A 7,241-nucleotide genomic window follows, 5' to 3' on the forward strand; every position below is an offset into this window, starting at 1 on the left:
TTTGTGAGGACAGCTCCTCACATATGTGAGGACAGCTCCTCGGACAGCTCCTCACATCTCTGTGAGGACAGCTCCTCGGACAGCTCCTCACACCTGTTCTCAGGAAAGGCTGAAAGAAAACAGGAAAAGAGTTCTACAAGAGTGCTGAAACAGGGGCCCACAGCTCCCTGCTCATGAACCCCGTGGGAGAGAGAGCTCACCTCCCAGACAGGTGGGCACTCCTAAGACTGCAGGAGAGGAGAAACCTAAAATACTGCCGACCCTTGCTCACATCCCTGGCCCAAGAGGAAACTATATAGGGACTCTGGGAACAGGAAGATAGAGGCACTCAAGCTGAAGGTCCTCTGCAGTCCAGACACCGCCCGGATCTGAAGGAACCCTGTTGAAAGCTCCCTGCACCAAAATCCCCTAGGAGGGAGAGCTAAGACTTCAGAAGGGCAGACATGCCTAGAAAGCAAGAAGAGACTACACTCTGCCCACATTTCTGACTCGAGAGGAAAACACTTAACGCCATCTGGGAACCCTGAGCACAGGGCCCCGAGAAAAGTCGGGGCAGGCACATCTGCTTGCCCCCCTCATGGAGAGGTCAAACGCAGCACCTCAGGAGCAACTTCAGGCCCAGTAGCATAAAAGAGACAAACTTTTCTGCTCCAAGTAACCTGCCTGGTAGACTCCGGGCACATGCCCCACAGGAACAGCTGCAGACCGGTAGACAGGAAAGACTACACGCCTGAAAGCAGAACACTCTGTTCCCAGAACTAACTGAGAGAAAACAGGAAAACAGGTCTACAGCACTCCTGACACACAGGCCTATAGGACGGTCTAGCCACTGTCAGAAAGAGCAGGAAAAAGGTAACACCAGAGACAACCTGATGTCAAGAGGCAAGGAACCCAAGCAACAAAAACCAAGACTACATGGCATCATCGGAGCCTAATTCTCCCACCAAAGCAAACACTGAATATCCAAACAAACCAGAAAAGCAAGATCTTGATTTTAAATCACATTTGATCATGATGATGTAGGACGACAAGAAAGATATAAAGAACTCCCTTAGAGAAATGAAGGGAAACAAAAATAAAAAAGCAGAAGCCTATAGAGAGGAATCACAAAAATCCCTGAAAGAATTACAAGAAAACACAATCAAACAACTGAAGAAATTAAAAATGGAAATAGAAGCAATAAAAAAAGCACGAAGGGAGACAACCCTGGATATAGAAAACCAAAGGAAGAAACAAGGAGACGTAGATACAAGCATCACCAACAGAATACAAGAGACAGAACAGAGAATCTCAGGAGCAGAAGATTCCATAGAAATCATCGACACAATGGTCAAAGATAGTGTAAAATGGAGAAATCTACTGGTCCAAAACCTACAGGAAATCCAGGACTCAATGAGAAGATCAAACATAAGGTACAGGTATAGAAGACAGTGAAGACTCCTAGCTCAAAGGACAGTAAATATCTTCAACAAAATCATAGAAGAAAACTTCCCTAACCTAAAGAAAGAGATGCCCATAAAAATACAAGAAGCCTACAGAAGTCCAAATAGATTGGACCAGAAAAGAAAATCCTCCGGTTACATAATAGTCAAAACACCAAATGCACAAAAGAAAGAAAAAATATTAAAAGCAGTAAGGGAAAAAGGTCAAGTAACATATAAAGGCAGACCTATCAGAATCACACCAGACTTCTCACCAGAGACTATGAAAGCCAAAAGATCCTGGAAAGATGTCATACAGACCCTGAAAGAACACAAATGCCAGCCCACGTTACTGTATCCAGCAAAACTCTCAATTAACATAGATGGAGAAACCAAGATATTCCATGACAAAACCAAATTTACACAATATCTTTCTACAAATCCAGCACTACAAAGGATAATAAATGGTAAAGCCCAACATAAGGAGGCAAGGTACACCCTACAAAAAGCAAGAAACTAATCGTCTTGGCAACAAAACAGAGAGAAGAAAAGCACACAGACATAACCTCACATCCAAATATGAATATAACAGGAAGCAATAATCACTATTCCTTAATATCTCTCAACATCAATGGCCTCAACTCCCCAATAAAAAGACATAGATTAACAGACTGGATACGCAATGAGGACCCTGCATTCTGCTGCCTACAGGAAACACACCTCAGAGACAAAGACAGACACTACCTCAGAGTGAAAGGCTGGAAAACAACTTTCCAAGAAAATGGTCAGAAGAAGCAAGCAGGAGTAGCCATTCTAATATCGAATAATTTCGATTTTAAACCAAAAGTCATCAAAAAACAAAAGGAAGGATACTTCATATTCATCAAAGGAAAAAGGCAAGATGAACTCTCAATCCTAAATATTTATGCTCAAAATGGAAGGGAACCTACCTACATAAAAGAAAGCTTAATAAAACTAAAAGCACACATTGCAACTCACACAATGATAGTAGGAGATTTCAACACCCCACTCTCAAAAATATACAGATCATGGAGACAGAAATAAAACAAAGACATAGACAGACTAAGAGAAGTCATGAATCAAATGGACTTAACAGATATTTATAGAACATTCTATACTAAAACAAAATGATATACCTTCTTCTCACCACCTCATGGTACTTTCTCCAAAATTGACCATATAATCAGTAATAAAACAGGCCTTAATAGATACAGAAAGATAGAAATAATCCCATGTGTTCTATGAGACCACCACGGGTTAAGGCTGGTCTTCAATAACAATAAGATAAGAACGCACACATATACATGGAAGTTGAACAATGCTTTACTCAATGATGACCTGGTCAGGGAGAACTACAGAAAGAAATTAAAGATTTCTTAGAATTTAAAGAAAATGAAGGTACAACTTACCCAAACTTATGGGACAAAATGAGGGCTGTAAAAAGAGGAAAATTCATAGCTCTGAGGGCCAGCAGAAAGAAACAGGAGAAAGCATATATCAGCAGCTTGACAGCACACCTAAAAGCTCTAGAACAAAAAGAAGCAAATACATCCAGGAAGAGTCGAAGGCAGGAAATAGTGAAATTCAAAGCTGACATTAACCAAGTAGAAACAAAAAGGACAATACAAAGAAGCAACAGAACCAAAACCTGGTTCTTTGAGAAAATCAACAAGATAGATAAACCCTTAGCCAGATTAACGAGAGTACACAGAAAGTGTGTCCAAATTAACAAAATCAGAAAGGAAATGGAAGACGTGACTACGGAATCAGAGGAAATTCAAAAAAAATCATCAGATCCTATTATAAAAGCCTAATTTCAACAAAATTGAAAATCTGAATGAAATGGACAATTTCCTAGACAGATACCAGGTATCAAAGTTAAATCAGGAACAGATAAACAATTTTAACAACCCCATAACTCATAAAGAAATAGAATAAGTCATTAAAGGTCTCCGAACCAAAGAGATCCCAGGTCTAGAGGGGGTCAGGGCAGAATTCTACCAGATCATCATAGAAGACCTCATACAAATACTATCCAAACTATTCCAAAAAATTGAAACGGGTGGAGAGCTACTAAATTCCTTCTATGAAGCCACAATTACTCTTATACCTAAACCACACAAAGACACAACAAAGAAAGGGAACTTCAGACCAATTTCCCTTATGAATATCAATGAAAAAATACTCAATAAAATACTGGCAAACAGAATCCAAGAGCATATCAAAACAATCATCCACCATGATCAAGTAGGCTTCATCCCAGGCATGCAGGGATGCTTTAATATACGGAAAACCATCTACGTGATCCATTATATAAACAAACTGAAAGAACAAAACCACATGATTACTTCATTAGATGCCAAGAAAGCATTTGACAAAATTCAACACCCTTTCATGATAAAAGTCCTGGAAAGAATAGGAATTCAAGGCCCATACCTAAACATATTAAAAGCCATATACAGCATACCAGTAGCTAATATTAAACTGAATGGAGAGAAATTTGAAGCAATTCCACTAAAATCAGGGACTAGACAAGGCTGCCCACTCTCTCCCTACTTATTCAATATAGTTCTTGAAGTTCTAGTCAAAACAATCAGACAACAAAAGGAGATCAAGGGGATACAGATTGAAAGAGAAGAAGTCAAAATATCACTATTTGCAGATGATATGATAGTATATTTAAGTGATCCCAAAAGTTCCACCAGAGAACTACTAAAGCTGATGAACACCTTCAACAAAGTGTCTGGGTATAAAATTAACTCAAATAAATCAGTAGCCTTCCTCTACACAAAAGAGAAACAAGCCCAGAAAGAAATTAGGGAAATGACACCATTCATACTAGTAACAAATAATATACCATACCTTGGTTTGTCTTTAAACAAGCAAGTGAAAGACCTGTATAATAAGAACTTCAAGCCTCTGAAGAAAGATTTTGAAGATCTCAGAAGATGGAAAGATCTCCCAAGCTCATGGATTGGCAGGATTAATTTAGGAAAAATGACCATTTTACAAAAAGCAATCTTCAGATTCAATGCAATCCCCATCAAAATACCAATCCAATTCTTCAGAGAGTTAGAGAGAACAATTTGCAAATTCATCTGGAATAACAAAAAACCAAGGATAGCTAAAACTATCACCAACAATAAAAGGATTTCTGGGGGATTCACTATCCATGAGCTCAAGAAATCTTAAAGAGCAATAGTGATAAAACCACGTGGTATTGGTACAGAGACAGACAGATAGACCAGTGGAATAGAATTGAAGACCCAGAAATGAACCCACGCACTTATGGTCATTTGAATTTTAACAAAGGACCCAAAACCATGCATTGGAAAAAACACAGCATTTCACCAAATAGTGCTAGTTCAACTGGAGGGGAGCATGTAGAAGAATGCAGATCGATCCATGCTTATCATCCTCTACAAAGCTTAAGTTCAAGTGGATAAAAGACCTCCACATCAAACTAGATAGACTCAAACTAATATAAAAAAAAAGTGGGGAAGAATCTTGAACACAAGGGCACTGGAGAAAATTTCCTGAAATAAAAACCAATGGCTTAAGCTCCAAAATCAAGAAATGACAAATGGGAACTCATAAAACTGCAGAGCTTCTGTAAGGCAAAGGACACTGTGGTTAGGACAAAACAACAACCAACAGATGGGAAAAGATATTTACCAAACCTACAACTGATAGAGGGCTGATATCCAAAATAAACAAAGACTTCAAGCAGTTAGACTGCAGGAAGACAAATAACATTATTAAAAAATGGAGTTGAGAGGTAAACAAAGAAATCACAGCTGAGGAATGCCAAATGGCTGAGAAACACATAAAGAAATGTTAAACATCTTTACTCATAATGAAAATGCAAATCAAAACAACCCTGAGATTCTACCTCACCCCAGTGAGAATTGCTAATATCAAAAACTCAGGTGACAGCAGATGCTGGCAAGGACGTAGAAAAACAGGAACACTCCTCCTTTGTTGGTAGGATTGCAGACTGGTACAACCATTCTGGAAATCAGTCTGGAGGTTCCTCAGAAAATTGGACATTGAACTACCTGAGGACCCAGCTATACCTCTCTTGGGCATATACCCAAAAAACACATGGACACAACCCTGGATATAGAAAACCAAAAGAAGAGACAAGGAGCTTTAGATACAAGCTTCACCATCAGAATACATGAGATGGAAGAGAGAATCTCAGGAGTAGAAGATTCCATACAAATCATTGACACAACTGTCAAAGATAATGTAAAGCAAAAAAAGCTACTGGTCCAAAACATACAGGAAATCCAGGACTCAATGAGAAGATCAAACCTAAGGATAATAGGTATAGAAGAGAGTGAAGTCTCCCAGCTAAAGGACCAGTAAATATCTTCAACAAAATCATAGAAGAAAACTTCCCTAACCTAAAAAAAGAGATACCCATGGGCATACAAGAAGCCTACAGAACTCCAAATAGATTGGACCAGAAAAGAAACACCTCCCGTCACATAATAGTCAAAACACCAAACACACAAAATAAAGAAAGAATATTAAAAGCAGTAAGGGAAAAAGGTCAAGTAACATATAAAGGCAGACCTATCAGAATCACACCAGACTTTTCACCAGAAACTATGAAGGCCAGAAGATCCTGGACTGATGTCATACAGACACTAAGAGAACACAAATGCCAGCCCAGGTTACTGTATCCTACAAAACTCTCAATTAACATTGATGGAGAAACGAAGATATTCCATGACAAAACCAAATTTACACAATATCTTTCTACAAATCCAGCACTACAAAGGATAATAAATGGTAAAGCCCAACAAAAGGAGGCAAGCTATAACCTAGAAGGAAGAAACTAATCGTCTTGGCAACAAAACAAAGAGAAGAAAAGCACACAAACATAAACTCATATCGAAATATGAATATAACAGGAAGCCATAATCACTATTCCTTAATTACTCTCAATATCAATGGCCTCAACTCACCAATAAAAAGACATAGATTAACAAACTGGATACGCAATGAGGACCCTGCATTCTGCTGCCTACAGGAAACACACCTCAGAGACATAGACAGACACTACCTCAGAATGAAAGGCAGGAAAACAACTTTCCAAGCAAATGGTCTGAAGAAGCAAGCTGGAGTAGCCATTCTAATATCAAATAAAATCAATTTTCAACTAAAAGTCATCAAAAAAGATAAGGAAGGACACATCATATTCATTAAAGGAAAAATCCACCAAGATGAACTCTCAATCCTAAATATCTGTGCCCCAAATACAAGGGCACCTACATACGTAAAAGAAACCTTACTAAAGCTCAAAACACACATTGCACCTCACACAATAATAGTAGGAGATTTCAACACCCCACTCTCATCAATGGACAGATCATGGAAACAGAAATTAAACAGACACGTAGACAGACTAAGAGAAGTCATGAGCCAAATGGACTTAACATATATTTATAGAACATTCTATCCTAAAGCAAAAGGATATACCTTCTTCTCAGCTCCTCATGTTACTTTCTCCAATATTGACCACATAATTTGTCAAAAAACGGGTCTCAACAGGTACAGAAAGATAGAAATAATCCCATGCGTGCTATCAGACCACCACGGCCTAAAACTGTTCTTCAATAACAATAAGGGAAGAATGCCCACATATACGTGGAAATTGAACAATGCTCTACTCAATGATAACCTGGTCAAGGAAGAAATAAAGAAAGAAATTAAAGACTTCTTAGAATTTAATGAAAATGAAGGTACAACATACCCAAACTTAGGGGCACAATGTAAACTGTGCTAGAG

This window comes from Rattus norvegicus, chromosome 1, assembly GCF_021556685.1.
Source record: "Rattus norvegicus strain SHRSP/BbbUtx chromosome 1, alternate assembly SHRSP_T2T, whole genome shotgun sequence".
Lineage (NCBI taxonomy): Eukaryota > Metazoa > Chordata > Mammalia > Rodentia > Muridae > Rattus > Rattus norvegicus.